This window comes from Crinia signifera, chromosome 2 (genome assembly GCF_055691185.1).
Source record: "Crinia signifera chromosome 2, ASM5569118v1, whole genome shotgun sequence".
Taxonomy (NCBI): domain Eukaryota; kingdom Metazoa; phylum Chordata; class Amphibia; order Anura; family Myobatrachidae; genus Crinia; species Crinia signifera.
This window is the reverse complement of record NC_139218.1, coordinates 51,936,132-51,957,310: the sequence shown is the minus strand read 5'-3', so window position 1 is coordinate 51,957,310 and position 21,179 is coordinate 51,936,132. Positions and strand designations below refer to the sequence as shown.

Here is a 21,179-nt window from a genome sequence, read left to right as displayed (position 1 = left end):
ACTCACCCAAATCTAATTTTATCTGCACATTTTACATCTGCCCCCCTGCAGTGCACATGGTTTTGTCCATCTAGGAAAGATTTTGTCAGAAAGAGTGAAGTAGAATAAGGCCCTAAATAAGGACATGCAGTATCTGCATATAGGTAAGACACATATAAAAGTGCAGACAAGCTACTTCTCTACATACAGTAATCCCCAGTCTTCTCTATTACAAATTCTAGGAAAATATAATAGCTACTGTCCAGTCAAATATCTGGTTTTTGAATTAACAATATGAAATCCATCACTATATTACATGGTTCCTAAGGGCGGAATGTATTAATATACATCGCGGCCCTTCGCCGTCCGGCCGCCGCGATGCCAGCGCATATGTACTAACATATGCGGCTGGCATCGCGGTGACGGAGGCCCTCCGTGATACCTGTAATGTGTTGTGTGGGGGGGTCTCCGTCACCTCCTGGGCGCCGCCTCCTCCCTTCACGCCGTGGACAGCTAAGCAGGCTGTCCCCAGCGCCTCCTCCCCCTGCAGCCAGAAGGACGTCCGGCTGCTTTACTAGGGGGAGGAAGGGTTTACCTTCCGGATCCAGGAGGACCTGATGCAAGGTAAGCCGGGGGGAGAGAGGTCGGCGGAGACGGCGGGTTGGCGTCGGGCGGCGATAGAAGCCCATAGGCTGGCGATACCCTGCCCTGCGGTAACGTGGCAGCAGGGTTTTAGTACATATGAAAATTCAGTAAAATGGGGGTTTTACCGCATTTTCGGCTTAGTACATCCTGCCCTAAATGAGCCAAACCCAACTGGAGAGACTTGGTCCAAGTATAGTAAGTAAAGCCTAGTTTTACATATCTGGGCATCCAGCTTTCCATGAACATGGTGAAATTACAGTATATGGCTACAATGTGACTTCTCTGAGGAACTTACAGGTTAGAATGTTCATATTTAGGATGTCACCAGATATTGTTGAACAGTTTTAGCATTTTACATTTGTCGACATATACATAGTTCTGCACATTATTCTTGGTACAATGTATTATTTCACCCAGAATCCATCTGGTAATTTTCCACTGGTTTGGCTTCCACTGTTGGCACGCAAGTCATGACCTGAACTTGATAGCTTATTAAATATAACATTGGATGCACTGTGTTCTCTTAATAAAAAATATATATTATCTATATGTTCCCACCTTGACAAAGGGGTTTGCATACCCCGAAAACTTAGTGGTCTTTATGCACAGCATTTAAATACAGTTTTCTACTTAAAGTCTCCAAGTGCCCCCGATTTACTTCACATTGTTACCTGCGGAGGGCACTCGAGTCCTATCAGAAGTTAGGAGTGCCAATCTGATTCTACATTATGGGCTGGGCTGTGCATTACGACTGTAACACTGTACTGGAAGGCTGGTCCAGAACTCCTTATAACGCCATGATTTCCACCTAAGGCATACTGGATAAGCTGCAGACCGCTTAGATCCTGGCTGAGCAACGGGAAGATTTTGACAAATACTTAAGAGGCGGCTGCATGCACAGCTAACCACCAGGTATCACAGGCATCAACTCTGTAATACATACATACATACATACATATATTGATGTCGACTACTGAAATCAGAGACACATGTATCTAAATTGTATTTAAGTAAATACAGACATATATTATCCTAATTAGCTGAGAAACATGTGCATATGCTAATTTATGCAAAGCCAGAGAAATTGAATGTCTTTAATTAATGAATTCATTTTGTTGAATAACAAACATGCAACAGAGGATGAAACAAAAATGTTCCCTTGTAAAATGTCATCTCGGGATGAAAATATTGTTGTCATGTGATGCTGTACACAGAGGTATTCATCAGACAAGATGACTTATCCAAGGTCACAGTTATTATGTTAGTCATTCTTTTAGTCTCTTATCTTAGGCACTGACTCATTCCATCATCAAATATAAAATATGCACCCCATGGGTATGCATTAAACACGGCATCACAAAGCAAAAGAAAATGTAACGGTTGAGTCTAAATAACATTTTTTTTTACCATATCAGGGCAGTGAAATACAAAGCCGCTATGACCATACCTTATGTTGTTAATTCAATTAATTAATGTCTACGAATTGTTTGATTTCATTTCATTATTTTATGTACATACTATATACTGGATGTTGAATATGATAAGATACTGTGGAATTTGCTATGCAGACCTATCGATTTTTTCCTACAATTATATACAGGGCTGTCAACGAAACCTGGACTCCACCGGGCGGATACTGAAGCTACAGTGGGCGTGGCTGCAGCATCTAATGGGCACAGAGCATAGGGGCCTACCCTCCTGCATTCTGCAGGAGACTCCCTGAAATAGCAGCAATCTCCCCCTTTCCCACATTACTCTAGCAATCTCCCTCATTTCACCTAGACCACATTATACTGTTACAATTTTGTAGAAAAAAGGAATGAGACAGATACATTTACACTGAATCATCAGCAACATTTCCCAGCACTTCAGCAAGTACAGTAGCCCTTACTAACTGCTTTGGGGCTCATCTACATTTGTATATAAGTCATTTTAAAAGATTCCTCTCAGATGTAGCAGTACACACCGACGCTTCTAGGTGCCACGTTCACAATCTCTTTTCACAATCTCTCCATATAGGGAACTAGACACACTCTTTGGGTGGAGCATGACACGCCCCCTCAATGGGGTGCTATGCAAAATTCTACTACCAACTATAATCTCCCTGAAACTAGTTTTCAAAAGTAGGCAAGTATGGCACAGAGTGTCCCCCCAAGGTATATGCGCCATAGCATATAGAATGGTATGAATTTATATGGATTAGACTGAATAGAAAAATTATTGGTGCTATTTTGGTTCAACCAAATGCTTGGGGAAATTTACTAAGATTGGGGATTACAGACGATTCAGGTACGATGGGATTGGCCGAAAATGTGACAAGAGAATACAGCAAATTTACTAATCTAATATTTTCCGATGTAATTCGTATTTGGCTGCTGAGTTTGCCAACAGCCAAATATGGACAAGACTTGAAGCATCGCACAGATCAGTCAGATCCGTGCGATGCTTCTTTGTGTAAAAAAAAAAAAAGCTTAAAAAAAACCCGGCACCCCCCACATGAGCTGAACCAGCCCCGGGCTCATTAAGCCGGTCTTGGATGCAGAAATACAGGGGGGAAACAAATCAACTGGGTCCCCCTCTATTTGTATAACTAGCACAAGGCTCTTGGCCAGGTCTTGGTTTCCCAAATACGGGGGGGACAAAAGGAGTAGCGGTATTTCTATATTTCGGAAATCAGCACCGGGCTCCATCAGCCAGCAGTGCTATGCCACAGCCAGGGAAAACTATTTACATAAGTTCCCCTGGCCAAAACATGACACCCTGGCTGGTCAGTCGTTAATTGGCTAAGCTCCGCTGGGTACAAATATGTGCATTCGTACCATTTCGATCTAAATTTCCACCACTGTGTTAATTGGGGACACCTTGGACAACTGCAATACTTAGATGTCTGCACTTTATATGTTGCAAGAAATAATAATAAAATAATATGACATTTTCCATATGTAGGCTCTGGTAGCTAACAATGGTTTGTTAAGCGGCAATATGGATCGCCATAGAATCATCGTACCAAAAATGTCTGAGAAGCAATCCATAACTCATCGGCGACTTTAATGTATCTGTACTTCACAAGCTGCTCGCTGGGACTGGGGAGGCAATGCTCAGAAGAACTGCAAGCACATAATTCTTTGAAAGATGTCAAAGGAGACAACTTATTTTCTGAGCTGAAAGATGCCTAATCTGAGATTTTTTCAGCCAGACAATTCAGTTGTAATTAGCATCACCAGTGAAACAAAATCCTTGTGAAGTCTGGAGGGCCTGGAACCGACTGAACAAATACATCTGACAGTAATTTTAAGGACTGGCTATTCCGTTGCTCTGTGAAATTGCCCCGGTACCTATTGGTTGTTATGCGTGGTCTGATGTATTTTGGACAGGCTTTATGATAGACAAGTGGCTGATAGGCAAAATGCCTAACTATAAAATTAAACCACTAAAACAGCTAAAAGGTTGATTAAACCGAAAACAGGTTCATCTTTATCTTAACTGACAAGCCAACACAACACACTGGTGCTCATTACCCCATGTAGCTCTGCTCATAAGACAGAGTAGCCAATATGCTTGATTTGACCATGGATGATTTAATAATTATTATTTATTCTTAAAGACAGTGCAGGGACAGCTACGGCCTTGTGATATGCTATTTGTAGCAGACCTGGGTTCTGCAGGTTATAAAACGTAAGATTTATAGCGGAGTATTTAAATAATATAGATTTATTATATTGATTCATTTTTCATTATCATATTCCATTTATCTAGAGTACAACTAAGCATCAGGAGAAAAGCTAATTATTTCTGCAACCACAATCTCTGACAAATGCCAATAATACTCAACATGTACTGTATAACATGCACGTACTGTGTGTCCTTTCCTGGGAGAGGGTGGAAGAGAGAGAGAGAGAGGAAGAGAGAGAGAGAGAAAGAGAGAGAGAGAAAGAAAGAAAGAAGGAGGTTGGGTGGTGTTGAGGGTACGGTGGGGGGAGTTGGGTGTTCAGAGAGGAAGTAATCTTTGGAAATCATGTACCAACTAGAAAGCCCGCTTGAAGCAAAAGCTTCGAAAGCTAGTCTGCTACCTTTTGTGTTTGTGCATGTGTGAGAAAGAGATGTAGTTTCACTCTCTGCCAGCAGATGGCAGTGTTTCAGGGACTCATGGACACTAAACATATATATAGATGATGATATTGTATCTCCATAACATAATTTAGAGGGATTGTATATTATGTTAAACAAAGAGTACATTTAACAAAATGTGCAATAATATACTGTATAACAAGGAAACAAATATGACTATATTTTTGTGAACAAAAAAAAAAACACAATCCCCCCTATTATTTGAAATATAGAAAAACATGGGGATAAATATCTGCAGCCTAATTTGAACTGGTTATAAAACAGGTCTCAGCGTTCCATGCTTTTATAATGAATGCTTAGACCAAGTCACTAGGGAGAGAAAGCAGACAAGGAAGGTGTATGAGGGATGAGCTCCTTAGCCTACTTTCTGATCTGGTAAATGAGAACATTCTATCTAGATCACACTAGTATAGAGGATAATACACTAGTAAGCCCACTCGAAGCAAAAGCTATGTAGTTTCACTCGCTACCAACAGATGGCAGTGTTTCGGTGCCGCACGTTCACTAGACATATATATAGATGATAGTGTATCTGTGCATACGTGTTCTACAGACATAGGGGGAGATTCTCTAAGCTAAAAATGCGGTAAAAACCCCGTTATCGGGGTTTTTACCGCATTTTGGGATGCTGTAAGCATCCCCCGCCGGGTTACCGCGGCGGGGGGCATCGCCAGAAAAATCTGGCGATGCCCCATAGAAGCCAATGGGCTTCTATCTCAACCCTCCACCGCCCCGCGCCGCCCCGCATCGCCCCCTCCCCCCTCACCTGTGTCCGGGCAGCACAGCGCAGTGCTGCCCGGACCTGTGACCTCCTCCCTGCACTGATCCTCTTCCGGGTGCAGGGAGGAGGAGAGCCCGGCGCAGCAGCAGCAGCGCCGGGTGTGGGAGGGAGGGGAGAGCCGCCGGGACCTGCTGGGACCCGGAGACTCTCACCGCAAAGGACAGCTCTTAACGCAAGAGCTGTCCTTTGCCTTAATTATCGCATATGTTACAGCATATGCGATAATTAAATATGCGATGGGCGGCGAAGGGGTGCGGAGATTCTTAGAGAATCTCCCCCACAATCACTTACCCAAGTGTGTCCCCGTCATGGGTGCAGAGCAATACTGGGTCACATCTTACTAATACTGGGCAAGATGCACCAAACAAAAACTGCCGGAAAAAAAAAATTCGGGGTGTTTACCGCATTTTCATATGCAGCAAAGCCCCACCGCCGGGGCTTTGCCGCAGGGGGTTACGCCAGTTCTAGATGGGGTAACCCCATAGAAGCCTATGGGCTTCCCTTCGCGTTCCCCGCCGCCCCCCCTCATCTCTGTCAGGGCGGCCTCCTCCTCCCTGTACCTCTTCCGGGTGCAGGGAGGAGGCGGCGGAACCCTGGCTGAGCAGTAAGGGTCCAGGGAGGACCCTAAATTTGCGTTAATAATCGCATATGTTAGGGCATATGCGATTATTAACCATGCGAATGCCGACGATGTGTGGGGAGGATGTTTGAGAATCCCGTCCAATATCTCTGAACTTTTTCTCATATCCACCATATCTATCCAGTCGTTTTCATTTCTATACAAATTTCTATTCAAATATTAATGGAACAAACAAACAGAAAAATAAATAAATAGTACAGGGGTAATTGTAGGCCACTATCATAATTTTTTAAAAAGTGTTTCAGTTTTTCATATACAGATGTTGGATTTGCAAATGTTGAAACAGAATATATTGTTGGCCGCTACTTTTTTAAAGGCATGTTTTGCCAGGTAAAGGTAAGTATGGTAATCTGATTGATATAGAATCTGATTGGTTGCTATAAACAACATCCCATCTATTGAAGATGGGATGTCGCCCATAGAAACCAATCAGACTCTACTTCTTATTACTTAGCATCTTCTAGAAAATAATAGAATAATCAGATAGGTTGCTATGGGCAACATTCTATCCTCAATAGAACTCCCATATTAGTAAATTTACCCCTAAGAGTGGGAAGTGATGTGAGAGTAGGAAGTGCAATAAGAGTGGAAAGTGAGGTAAGTGTGGTACTGTAGGTGAGGTAAGACTGGGAAGTAATGCAAGTGTGGGAAGTGAGGTAAGTGTGGTACTGTAGGTGAGGTAAGACTGGGAAGTAATGCAAGTGTGGGAAGTGAGGTAAGTGTGGTACTGTAGGTGAGGTAAGACTGGGAAGTAATGCAAGTGTGGGAAGTGAGGTAAGTGTGGTACTGTAGGTGAGGTAAGACTGGGAAGTAATGCAAGTGTGGCAAGTGAGGTAAGTGTGGTACTGTAGGTGAGGTAAGACTGGGAAGTAATGCAAGTGTGGGAAGTGAGGTAAGTGTGGTACTGTAGGTGAGGTAAGACTGGGAAGTAATGCAAGTGCGGGAAGTGAGGTAAGTGTGGTACTGTAGGTGAGGTAATACTGGGAAGTAATGCAAGTGTGGAAAGTGAGGTAAGTGTGGTACTGTAGGTGAGGTAAGACTGGGAAGTAATGCAAGTGCGGGAAGTGAAGTAAGTGTGGTACTGTAGGTGAGGTAAGACTGGGAAGTAATGCAAGTGTGGGAAGTGAGGTAAGTGTGGTACTGTAGGTGAGGTAAGACTGGGAAGTAATGCAAGTGTGGGAAGTGAGGTAAGTATGAATATTGAAGTATAGTATGAGAGGTAAGTGAGTCAAGTGTGGAAAGCGAGGTATGGTAGTAGTGAGGGCAATGCGGTAGAGGAAAGTTGGTGAGGTAAGTGAGGTGAGGTAAGTGGGTTTGGTGAGGTAGGTGTAGCAATTGAGGTAAGTGTGGTAAAGGTGGCCATACTATGGGTCGGGATGCTCTAACATCCGCTGCCCCACTTCACTGCACATTGCCGGCTACTGCGTTGATAATAATCGCACTTGCACTAACATATGGGAGTATTAATGCAAAGGACGGCTCTTGCTACAAGAGCTGCCCATTGCGATGCGGCTTCGGAGCTGGACTTCCAGGTCTGAGACCCGGGAATTCCTCTGCGCATGCACAGAGTGACAGCGCCAGCCGCAGTTCATGCTGAAAGGGATCCGTGATGGATCCGTCACACAGCACTGCAGTGAGAAGCCCATGGGCTTCTATAGGGTATCACCAGCTTTTTCTGGTGGTGGAGGGGCTGTAGTGCATATAAAAATATGGTGAAAACTGGGCTTTTAGCATATTTTAACTACAGTGCATCCAGCCCACTGTGAGAAGTCGCAGCAGTGTATGGCCATCCGTTAACCCACCCCCTTCCTGGGCGGCAGGATCTCATGTGGTCCTTCTGCATGTTTTGTATCGCATGCAACCCTGTTTCCCTCCACAGGAAGGTACAAGTCATGGACAGATGTGCAGACAGGTCCGACCTCAGACTCCAATCCACTCAGGACCGCGCATCGGATCGGATGTGATGTCAAACACATGAGATTTGTGTAATTTAGCAAGATTTCTCTATCCCAATCCGTCGGGGGCCTTAAGTGATGCATATGTGGTACTGGAAGTGTTGGTTAAGGTATCTCTGTCAGGAATGTTGAGGTAAGGGTGGTAAGTCATTTCAGTGAGGTAAGTGTAGTGAGATAAGTAATGCACTGTAATGGTGTGTACACATGCGGCGGGATGTACTAAAGGGAAAATGCGGTAAAACGGGGGCTTTACCGCATTTTCCTATGTACCAATACCCGTCCGCCCCGTCTTCGCCTGGCAGGGTATCGCCAGGCGTATACCCTATAGAAGCCTATGGGCTTCTATCGCCGCCCGCCGTCCGCGCGCCCCCCCCCCTCCCTCCCGTCCTCCTTTGATCTCCTCCTCCCCCAGCAGGTGTCACAGCCGGGAGGACATCTGGCTGTAGGGGAGGGATGTACTTAAGGGAAAATGCGGTAAAATGGGGGTTTTACCGCATTTTCCTATGTACCATTAGCTGTCCGCCCCATCTCCGCCTGGCAGGGTATCGCCACCCTCTGGTACCCTCTGATACCCTATAGAAGCCTATGGGCTTTTTTCAAACACATACTGTGACATGGAAGTTAGGAGCTGATTGGTTGGTTGTTTATTACTCTCCATTTTCTCATTTTTGAAGCTTAGTGCATCTGGCCCTTAGAATGTAAGATGTAAGCGTACCACTGGCTGTCAGTGTGGTTCTTATGCCACACAATGACAGTGTAACGGATGCAAGACAGACTTGTAGTCTGGAAACATTTAAACATTAGGGGCCAGAGCTTGTATTGTGCTTATCACCCCACACTCGTCACCCAGCACTGCCTATGGATGCTTATGTCATTATATAGGTTTATTATACTTAGAGAATCCCACAGAGATAAGAGGTGTTATAACTACCTCTTTTGTTGTGAAAATATAAATGTACCACTTAACCAGCTGAGAAAATTACCAGGGTTTTAACTGACTTATTGCACTTTGTTAAGATGTAATATTTTAAGAAATAGCTAATTTGCGATAATAATATACTGATATACTACTACTAATAATAATAATGATTCTTTAAGCATAGTGGACTTTATTTCCAAGCATACTATACTTGTTGGGCGACGCATGCTGTATATTCCCCACAATTAGCAATATAAGAGAAAAATGGTAAATGTTTTGCAAAATGCTCCAAATAAGACTAGCATAAGAGTCCGGTATGAAGGGAACAGGTGTGATATAGCAGATCAGGTGACGGTGACTAGACAACGGTCGGGATCCCAACCTTGACCATTAAGGTGTCAATGTTGACCTTTGAACTTATCAACCTTTTGTACCTGTTGATCTTAGACACAGTTGTCCATTTACCTATGGACCTTTTGTCAATATCGAATTGCATACTACTGACATATTGACTGTCCATCCAGTGTCTGTAACCTGAATGGATCATATACAGACAACAGCTGCAATTTTAATTAAATCTTGTAAGTATAAGCTTTTCAACAATTAGTTTCTAATAATGGGACAGATGTATTATAACACAGTAGAGAAACACAGTGCATGTGGAGAGGGCACAGCACAGAACTACATACCACAGCGCACCGGACACTCAGGTTCAAGCAGCACGAAGGTCACACACTGCAGTATCCTTCTTTCTCCCGGCGGTCTACTTGGAAGCGGTCCACCACAGCAGTGGTCTCCCAGCAGCAGCGGTTCTCATAACCAGTGGTCCTCCCTGACAGCGTCGTTTTCCCAGCAGCAGTGGTCCTCCCTGACAGCGCCAGTCTCCCAGCGGCAGTGGTACTCCCCAGCAGCGGTCTCTCCTGGGCAGCGCTCCTCCCAACAGCATCTGTCTCGCAGCGGGACTCCTGGGCAGAGTGGGTCTCTTGGCGGCAGCAGGTCTTCTCCGCAGCATCCTTCTCCTTGCACGTGCAGCACTGACTACGCCCTGGCTTAGGCTTATCTCTTATATATTTGGCTACATGTGTTAATCATCCTGAGAGTGTGTGTATAACGCTGGACAGGGTCACACATGAAACTCCACCCCCCACCCAGCCTTATACACACACACCACACATAATACACATACACATGTAGCCTAATATATGAGATAATACACACATATTGGCCCCTGCCTGCCTGCACTACACCCCCCGCAATACCACACACCTATAATACTCACAGACACATGTAGCTCAGCCAGCGTCAATGGGGGCGGAAGGGAGTGCAGTGAATAAATTAAGTCTGCGCAGCTGCAGATCTGTGGTGCTGACATAGCAGCCTCTGGCAGCCAGGGGGAGCAGCTCTGCCTCCTCTCAGGCTGACCTCGAGTCGCAGACAGAGTCACATGGTCACAGCCTGAGAGGAGAGAAGCATGATGCAGCTGTGACTCGGCAGAGCTGCCTCCTCCTTTATAGTAAAGCTCTGGGCTGTCTGTAGCTCCTCTCAGGCATTTCCAATCTGCTGCTGGCCAGGTGAAGCAAGATTGCCCTGTGAGTGTCAGGCGCCACAGGTATGTCACATGTGGGAGGGGGATGTCAGCAAGTCTGGGGAAGGAGGGGGAGAGGAGAAGGTTGTCTATAATAACTTAGGGGGGTGCACAAGGCAGCAGCAACCCGCTTCCCCCCCCCCCCCCCCCCCGGCCTGCACACCCCACCGTCCTCCACACCCACTCCTGGCACACACACACCACACCCCCCCTGCCTGCACACAGCAGCAGCAGCAACCCGCTTCCCCCCCCCCAGCCTGCACACCCCACCGTCCTGCACACCCACCCCTGGCACACACACACACCCCCGCCTGCACACAGCAGCAAGGTCACCGGGCAGACACACACAGGTGTACTCATTACTCACTGACACACTTCCCAGGTCACCAGGCAAACACACAGGTGTACTCATTACTCACTGACACACTTCCCAGGCCACCGGGCAAACACACAGGTGTACTCATTACTCACTGACACACTTCCCAGGTCACTGCGCAGACACACAGGTGTACTCATTACTCACTAATATACTACCCAGGTCACAGCGCAGACACACAGGTGTACTCATTACTCACTAACATACATCCCAGGTCACAACGCAGACACACAGGTGTACTCATTACTCACTAACACACTTCCCAGGTCACCACGCAGACACACAGGTGTACTCATTACTCACTTACATACTTCCCAGGTCACCGCGTAGACACACAGGTGTACTCATTACTCACTGACACACTTCCCAGGTCACAGCGCAGACACACAGGTGTACTCATTACTCACTGACACACTTCCCAGGTCACAGCGCAGACAAACAGGTGTACTCATTACTCACTAACATACTTCCCAGGTCACCAGGCAAACACACAGGTGTACTCATTACTCACTAACATACATCCCCGGTCACAACGCAGACACACAGGTGTACTCATTACTCACTAACACACTTCCCAGGTCACCACGCAGACACACAGGTGTACTCATTACTCACTTACATACTTTCCAGGTCACCGCGTAGACACACAGGTGTACTCATTACTCACTGACACACTTCCCAGGTCACAGCGCAGACAAACAGGTGTACTCATTACTCACTAACATACTTCCCAGGTCACCGCGCAGAAACACAGGTGTACTCATTACTCACTAACATACTTTCCAGGTCACTGCGCAGACACACAGGTGTACTCATTACTCACTGACACACTTCCCAGGTCACAGCGCAGACACACAGGTGTACTCTTTACTCACTGTCACTTCCCAGGTCACCGTGCAGACACACAGGTGTACTCATTACTCACTGACACACTTCCCAGGTCAACACGCAGACACACAGGTGTACTCATTACTCACTTACACACTTCCCAGGTCAACACGCAGACACACCATTAAAATCCCTAACCCAACACACCCCTTCCCACCAACACCATCCGCCCCACCCAAAATTAAACACATTCATCCACAAATGATGAAACACCTAGTATCTAGGATTTGTCTAGTGTCCGCTTGTGTGTCTCAAATGCCTTGGTCCAACCACTTTACATGGAAGCTTAGCTCTTTCATACAAAAGATGGACAGTGATCAGCTGGCAGTAGCATGCAATAAAATCCATCTTCAAAACAGTATGAATAAGAGATTCCAAGTTGAATAGAATAGTTTAAAGATCTTTGAATTAATGGATATCTTCAATGAGTCACAGTAAACTGCATGTATAAATGTGCAATTTGTTTCCCTCTAGTAATTAGAGCTCTTAAGAAGCGAGACATTAGCGGTTTAAAAAGTGTGCCCTGGCTTTATGGCAGGGGAAGCACTGAGGTCACATTGACATAATGGAAAACACAGGAAACACTGAGAGTATTACAGGAGAGCCATTACCATTTCATTCGTCCATATTCACCAGGCAGAGGCTGCAAATCATTGCTGTTTACGTCAGCAGCTCTGCTGGAAAGGATCCTCAGTACGCATTTTACTATGAAGTGCTCTTCCTCCGAAGACATTCTCTGTGTATCAATCAACAGGTAAAAGAGTGTATTTTCTATTGTATAAAACAGTCAGGATAGGCAGCTCTTGCAGCAACAGCGCATTGCTGGAAATGAATGCAAAACACCTGACTTCAGTCAGCCGCGTCTATGCAGACACACAGGGGGGTAATACAGCCCTGACCGCATGGCCGTTTTTTCGCGCGGCGGCTGAATATCGATACACTGTGCATTCGTACAGCCCACGGTAGTCCTGGTACTTTTTGGGGATTGCTGGCTGTATACAAGGTGATTGACAGGAAGTAGGCGTCTGGGGGTGGTACCCGGCCGTTTCATGGGAGTGCTAAGAAAAACACTAGGCGTGCCAGGAAAACCGCTGGGAGTGACAGGGAAAACGCAGACATGCCCAAGTGTTTTAGGGGAGGGTGTGTGACATCAGCAACAGGCCTGAATTACCCCTACTGTCCCGGTATATCTACTTGTGAAATTAGCAGTCACTATCAGTAGACATCACCTTGGTGCAAGAGATCCTTCTGAAATTAGATGGGTCTCTGTGTACGTCTGGCCTGTATGGGTGGAACCGGCCACACTGGCACCAGTTACACTCATTTCGCAACAAGTGTAAATGAGCAGAATTTTCATTTTTGTTTCTTTAAATAAGGCAAATGTATTTGCCATTTGGTATTGGGCTTCCACCATTCTTTGGACATGCCTGTTGCGGTGTTTTGCCGAGTCGTCCAGCCCAGGACCCACCTTGGTTATCCATACAATCACCCACCGCAACTTCCTATTTTGGCGAGAACATTGTCAATTCATTCCCTTGACAATTCATTCATTTGCACTTTATTTGTTCTTAATAAATATTTTATTGCAATTTTTCCCGTCTTCCTCATGGGTAATTTATTGGTTTCACACATCCTATATCGTAAAACATGGCGCCCATGTTTAAATAAGACAAGTCAAGACAAGACTCTCTTCTGTGAAAATGACACTTCTTTATATTGTTTTATTGTGTGTATATAAGTTAAGGCAACATTTGCATGGGTACGGCTCGCAGTAAGCTGTGCGAGGATGTCCTGTGATAAAATCCTGCTAATCTATAACCCAATCAACGGAAATTGATTGGCAGAAAGCCGGCATTTGGGGTTGGCAACTGTCGTGTCAGGGAAGATGCAGGCGCGTCCAGACGTTTGACGCTAAGTCATGTGACATCAGCTCTGGTCCCGATCAGCCTTTTTCTATCACAGCCACCTACTGCACACACTGAAAAATCATCAGATGACGAGCAGCTTGCAAATGGATTTGCAGCTAATCGCAGATCCGGCTGATTTTGGCAAACCGTGGTAAGCAATTAGCAGGCTTGCACAGGGTGGGCTTTCACTCTGACTGGGTGGCATATAACTGATCACAGGGCTCTGCAATTTAGCAGATCAGGTCTGAATAACCCCCATAATGCTATCTGTAATACATCATTGCAAAAACTGTAATCCCATAAATACTTTAAAGTCATCTCCTACAAGCAGTGCACAACGATGTCATCATTTTAAGACCACATACATCAAATATAGTAGACAATAAGGGCCTTATTCTAGTTCACTCTTTCTGACAAAATCCTTCTTAGATGGACAAAACCATGTGCACTGCAGGGGGGCAGATGTAAAATGTGCAGAGAGAATTAGATTTGGGTGAGTTATTTTGTTTCTGTGCAGGGTAAATACTGGCTGCTTTGTTTTTACACTGCAATATAGATCTCACTTTGAAGTAAAACCCCACCCAAATCTAACTCTCTCTGCACAAGTAACATCTTCCCCACCTGCAGTGCACATGGTTTTTGTCCATCTAAGAAGGATTTTGTCAGAAAGAGTGAACTATAATAAGGCCCCGAATGCCAACATGGATGGCCAAATGCCTATCCTTCCATTGTTACCAAAATATATTGATGACAAATCTGTGAGCTACTGAGGCATCACTGGCATCATATCAGATCAAAACCATATAACAACAAAGACCAGATCCAACCAAACTGCACACATTTTCTACTAAACAAAGTAGAACGCTTTTACTCCAATGGAAATAGAAGTCATGCAGAGGGCCAGATGCACTTAGCTTCAAAAGTGATAAAATGCAGAGTGATAAACAACCAACCAATCAGCTGCTGTCTGAAATTTTTCAAACAGTCTGTGACATGGCAGGTAAGAGCTGATTGGTTGGTTGTTGATCATTCTCCATTTTATCACTTTTGAAGCTTAAAATGGAGCCATCAATCATCAATGAAAATCCTTACACGGGTTTTCATTGATGATTGATGGCAGTGGTAACTCCTACTTACTTTTAACCTCAGCATCCAGAGGAGACAACCAGTCACCGGTCGCGGCACATGCGCAATGGATCTGGCAGGTGCTGGGACCATAGAAGCGCATAGAAGCTGACCTGGGTTACGAGAAATATAGAGAGTAGCTTCCTACAGGATGCTCATCGCAGCCTGTTGTGACAGTCTTCAGAGAACGGAAACACCTCCTAATAGGACTGCCTGTATTGTCAGTGACTGACAGGTAGAACTACCAACAGGAAGTCACTCCCACTCACAGTGAAGTCAGTGTAGTCCCAGCCTGCATCTATCTCAGTGACGCTAAGCGGGGTGGCGGAATTACTGGTGGGCTGCAGGACAAAGGTAAAATCCACCAGTGATTGTTGGTACCTATTGTCAGCCCAAATAATATAAAATAAAGGTACTTGTGAGTTATCCGGGCTGCCGATTTCTAAATCGGGTCGGATCGGGCACATCGCATCGCATCGCATGCGACCATCGGATGCGATGCGATGCGATGACCCGATTTTTCCATAGGAATCAATGTTAAAATGGACTGAGTCCATTTTAACATGGAATTCAATGGGAAAAAGGGGTCCTTTTCATACCCCTACTATCCAAGTGGGCATGGAGTTGGATATAAACCTGTGGCGAGCGTAGCGAGCCACCGAGCCCGAAGCGTGGCGAGCGTAGCGAGCCCCGCGAGGGGACACAGAATACCGTCCCCTCGCGGGGCTCGCTTCGCTCGCCACGCTTCGGGCTCGGTGGCTCGCTACGCTCGCCACAGGTTTATATCCAACTCCATGCCCACTTGGATAGTAGGGGTATGAAAAGGACCCCTTTTTCCCATTGAATTCCATGTTAAAATGGACTCAGTCAATTTTAACATTGATTCCTATGGAAAAATCGGGTCATCGCATCCGATGATCGCATGCGATGCGATGCGATATCGCATCGCATCGCATCTGATTGTATGCCTTAACTTAAGGCATACAATAAAAAAATCGGCAGCCCAGATAACTCACAAGTACCAAAATAAATACAGAGATTGCTAAGCACAAGATACAGGCATGCATCCATAACATCCTGTATGCTTGGACAAGTTGTCTGGTTGAGGAAAAAAAAATGAGTGACACACTGTGGAGAAGTGTATGGTAGCAGCGGCCTTGCTGGCTCAAGCTCCACCCAGTGTCCACTAGTGGTTTGCACGGATGCCATGCACTATCAATTTATGAGTTATGGTGAACTTTACTAAGGTTTACCACCATAAGGAATGACTGATCTATAATGTCTTTCTCCCATTTGGATTTAAGCTAATCCACAGGAAAAGTATTTATACATATACTGACCAGAACCTAACACACTAGATGATGAACGCACTGAAAGATATTGGTGACCAATTTCCCTTCAACAGCATTGTCGGTTTGTTGTTTTTCTACGCATGGATGCTACAGGGAAGGAAGTGGACCGATCCAGGCCAAGGAGCTTGTAAATATAATTTCCTTTTACAGGTACCCCTTATGGACTTACTACTGGAGAAGGGGACCGATACCTACTTGTCAAGATACTGTAGGTAAGTATCACAATGTAGGGTGTGTGTGTGTATTAAATGTATACTTTTGGTGTGTGTGTATTTATTTGGCTATTGGTGGAATTAAAAGTCCCAGCATGTCCAGTAATGGGCCGCATGCTGGGACTTGTGGTTCTCCAAGTCCCAGTATGCGGCCCAGGCCTGCTGGGATTCATAGTTCCACAGCTGAACCCAAAAGTTCATAATTCTTAATTTTACACAATGGCTATCAGCCCGCTGTCCACCGCCCTTGGGGCACCGGGGACAGCCCCGGGTAGGGTTAATCCTGGAGGGGTGGGACCCCTTTATTTGGGGGTCCCCACCAGTCAGGGGGATAATGGTTTGGCCGCGGGACCTTATATAATAAGTGTCCCCCGGCTGTGGCATTACCCTGCTGGCTGGTTGGGCCTGGTGCTGGTTTTCAAAATATAGGGTACTCCTACTCATTTTGTCCCCTGTATTTGGGGAACCAGGACCAGCCCTTGAGCCTGGTGCTGGTTTTAAAAATTACAGGGAACCCCTACTTAAATTGTTCCCTGAATTTTTAAAACCAGGACCAGCTCTTTGAGCCCAGGGCTGGTTACGGTCATGGGGGGGGGGGGGGGGGGGGGCACGCCATTCTTTTTTCAATTACTTATTTATTTTGTCAATTTTTTTTACACTGAAGCCTGCACAGATCTGACTGATACGCCTGAATGAGTTGTATTTCCCAGGTGTATTTTCGCGGCAATCAGCGGCCATACATTACATATGGCCCCTTCGTAAATTCGGATTTGTCATTCGAATGAATGGTGATTCCTACAAGTATTCCGTCAGTGGTGTATATGAAATATGAATACGAATGTGCCATGAATACGAATATGAATAGGCATTTTTTCGGCATAGTAAATGCCAAAAAATTCATGTCGGCAGTCATATTTGCATACAACTGCCTACGAATATGATATTTTGACCAATATCGTTCAGAAGGGCCAAAATAATTAATATTCATCAAAAAAAAATCTGGTGGCATCGCCAAGTCCTCCACTATTGTGTAGTTCTATGCAGCACTGATGTAATAGCTAGGAACACCAACTTCTAGGGTTGACCTATAGCTATGCAGACTAGCAGTGGTGCCATATTTCTCTACGTACCTGATCGCAGCTGAAATGCCCATGACAGGCCTATGTTTTTGCCACCATTAAAATGTTAAACAGCTGAAATGATCCCTTCCTGTTGATCACTCTGCGTATAAAATATGAGTGTGATCACAATTGTATAGGTACCATGAAGCACGATCACAGCACATATGCAGTCTGCATGCATACAACGGAGTTAGGCCCCCATAGTTCAGTAGCTTGTAGAACCCCTTTAGCAGCAATAACTATGAGTAATCATGTTTTGTATGATGTTCACTTCAGTTTCTTACATTGTATTTAGGGAATGTTGGCCATCTCCTTCTTGTGACAGTTCACGGTCATTTGAGGTCATCCAATTATTCACAGCTCTCAGCATCTCAGTGTGGTAGAAGACTGGACTTTAACTTGGCAATTCCAAAACCCTCATCCTTTTCTTTTCAGCCAATCAGCTGTGGATTTACGGGTTTGCTTGGGATTGTTGTCTTGCTGTATGATTGCATTTTCATCACAGTTCAATCAATAGACAGATGGCCTTACATCTTCCTCTAGAACACTGTGGTATGAAGAGGAGTTCATAGTGAACTCAATGGGCCTGATTCAGAGGAGCACGCAGCTCATGCTGTGATTTCCCTTAGATTTTCATGTCTGAGAAAGAATGCGAATGCCAGTTTCAGAATGTCCCTTGTGCACTACTGTTCAATGGACTTTGTAAACCCTACAACGCCCACTTTGCATATGTGAGCAATGCTCGAGGACAGTGGGGGATTTTATCACTCCGCCATCGATGCGCCATCTGTCGCTACATCGACTCCTCAAGCAGCTCTTGACTGGCGCAGAGTCTCCCTTGTAACATTCTTAAGGTATGGACACTGTTGCTACGTGGTGAGAAAGATCACGAAGGTTTTCTGGACGTTTCACATAAGCCACATACACACTAAACAAATCCCCACAGACACCAATATTGGTGGTGACAGGGTGCCAGCATCGGAAAGTGCATGCAGCATGGCCGTCATTAACGAGGACCTAACCTACTGCCTGAACATGCAGGACGGATGCATCGTTATGATATTGAGTGTACACACTAGAGGATATTGTATACATAAAGCCATTTCTGGGGGGTTATTCAGACCTGATCGCATGGCTGCAAATTCAGACCAGGCCATTATCAATAGACTGTGTATGCGTACAGAATTGTAGAGCATATGCGCGAGTCCATCCTGTGATAAAATCCTACTACTTCTTTGGATTGCCGGCCGTAGGCAAGTTGATTGACAGTAAGCCGGAGTTTTCAGAGTTGTAATTAGCCATTTTCTGAGAGTGTCAGGGAAAGGCGTGACATCAGCTCCGTCCCGATCCGACGCTTTCAAAAGTAAGTCGTCGGCTACGTACTGACTGCACATACTAGGAAAATCATTGGATGGTCAGCGGCGTGTGGATGGATTTGCAGCTAGTCACCAATGCAGCTAATTTTTGCAGCCGTGCTATGTAATTCGCAGGCTTGCACATGGCGGATCTCACTGTGGTGTGGCAGCGTATACGTGATTGCAGCGCTCTGCAATGTAGCAGAGCAGCGATCAGTTCTGAATACCCCCCCAAGTTTGGATACCGCTGATAGAAATTACTTATGATTTTATTTCTATTACTTTATAACGTATGCTACCGGAAGAAATACATTGAGATTTTCAAGTATTCTCTGGATAAACAGGAGCATTAATGTTTTACTTTCATTTTTCCACATTGCTTATTCATGTTGGTTTATTTTTTGTTAAATTATGACAAAGTTAATCATTTATGGGTTATTAGAGCTATTACAAAAAATAAGAGTTATCGAATATTAGGACAACCTGTGGATTAGATAAAAGTTAATTATGTCCCTACAAACACGTCTAAGTACGGACGGTGTAATGGTTAGCATTACTGCCTCACAGTACTGAGGTCATGGGTTCGATCCCACCATGGCCCTTACTGTGTGGAGTTTGTATATTCTCCGCGTACTTGCGTAGGTCTCCTCCGGGTACTCCGGTTTCCTCCCACAATCCAAAAATATACCGGTAGGCTAATTGGCTTCCAACAAAATTAACCCTAGAATGGCTGTGTATTCATGTACATGTGTGGTAGGGAATATAGATTGTAAGCTCCACTGGGGCAGGGACTGATGTGAATGTTTAAATATTCTCTGTAAAGTGCTGCGGAATATGTGTGCGCTATATAAGAAACTGTTAATAGAAGGTGTACATTATTTTGTCACATAACTATATATGCACATTAGCATATGCATGTGTGTACAAAAGAAACTGGTCCTGTGTTGGAAGAAGCGGTGTACTCCACATCCAGCGTACGGTCTACAGAATTTTTTATTTTTTTTAGAAAACGTCTTTAAATGAACCTTACATGATAGTGATAATATTAATGGTTACCTATGGTATAATACAATGAAATCCAGCACCAGAAAATTGTTGCTGAAAATAAAAAAGAGCTATAATATGTTTTCGACGGAACGTGGTGCCGACAGTAACTAGGTCTACCACTAATGGTCGACATACCCAAGTTCGACACTGACAAAAGGTCGACATGAGCTTATGGTCGATATAGACGTGGCGGACACACAAAAAGGTCGACATGAGTTTTTCAAGTTTTTTTTTTTTTGGGGGGGGGGGGTCCGAAAAAAGGTGGTTTTTCATAATATTCTATCCAAGCGGGTATAGAGTGGGAATATAATAGTGTGTCGAGCGCAGTGAGCCATGCGAGGGGACGCGGCACACTTATACCGTGTCCATGTTGACAAATGTTGACATAGACACCAAAACTGTGAAAACTCATTTCAACCTTATGCATGTCGACCATGTCAATGTTGACCATAAGCCTGTGTCAAACTTTTGTCAATGTCGACCTCGGATATGTCAACCATTTCAAGGTATCGACTATTAGTGGTCGACCTAGTGACTGGCAACCTTGAAACTGTACCATGTACACCGTAACCATTAGACACTGCAGTAGCTATAGAGAAATATGCCAGGCATACAATACAGTATCCGTCTTAATTAGTGGAGTGGGAGTGTGCTTAATAACAGTGATAATTGCTTATTAAATGTTGCACATAGTGTTGACAGGCACGGGACATGTCACGGTATACATACTTTTAGCATACATTTTACACACACACACACACATATGTATATAAAATCTGCAGCTGTGCATTGATCAGAGCGATGGACATAGGGCAAAGTTGCAAGTGTGTGTGACATAGTCTGTATGCACGCATGGAATGTCCATGCCAGGCAAGTAACATACAGGTATTACAGTGTGCCGTGTAATCACAGGAACAGGCACGCAAACACTATGCTGTCTATATACAGGGTGGGGATATCATGTACACTGCGCAGATAGCACTGCTTTCAATCTAAACATATAGAGCTGATGCTGGAAGGTGGCATTAAGGATTTAGCAGTGTGTGGGGCATGAGCTAGCGCTGTGACCATCTCAACTCAATAAAACCAATTGGAACTGTCATTCATGAAGGCATCATGTAGATATTCGACAGGGGAATTTAAGAAAACATATTTTTTTTTTAA

General features: G+C 44.8%; 1 protein-coding gene across 3 annotated transcripts in view; it reads right to left on the bottom strand.

Moving 5' to 3' along the window:
• The window catches only part of STX1A (syntaxin 1A), a 120,664-nt gene that overhangs the window by 98,215 nt on the left and 1,270 nt on the right, over positions 1–21,179 (bottom strand). The window lies entirely within an intron of this gene.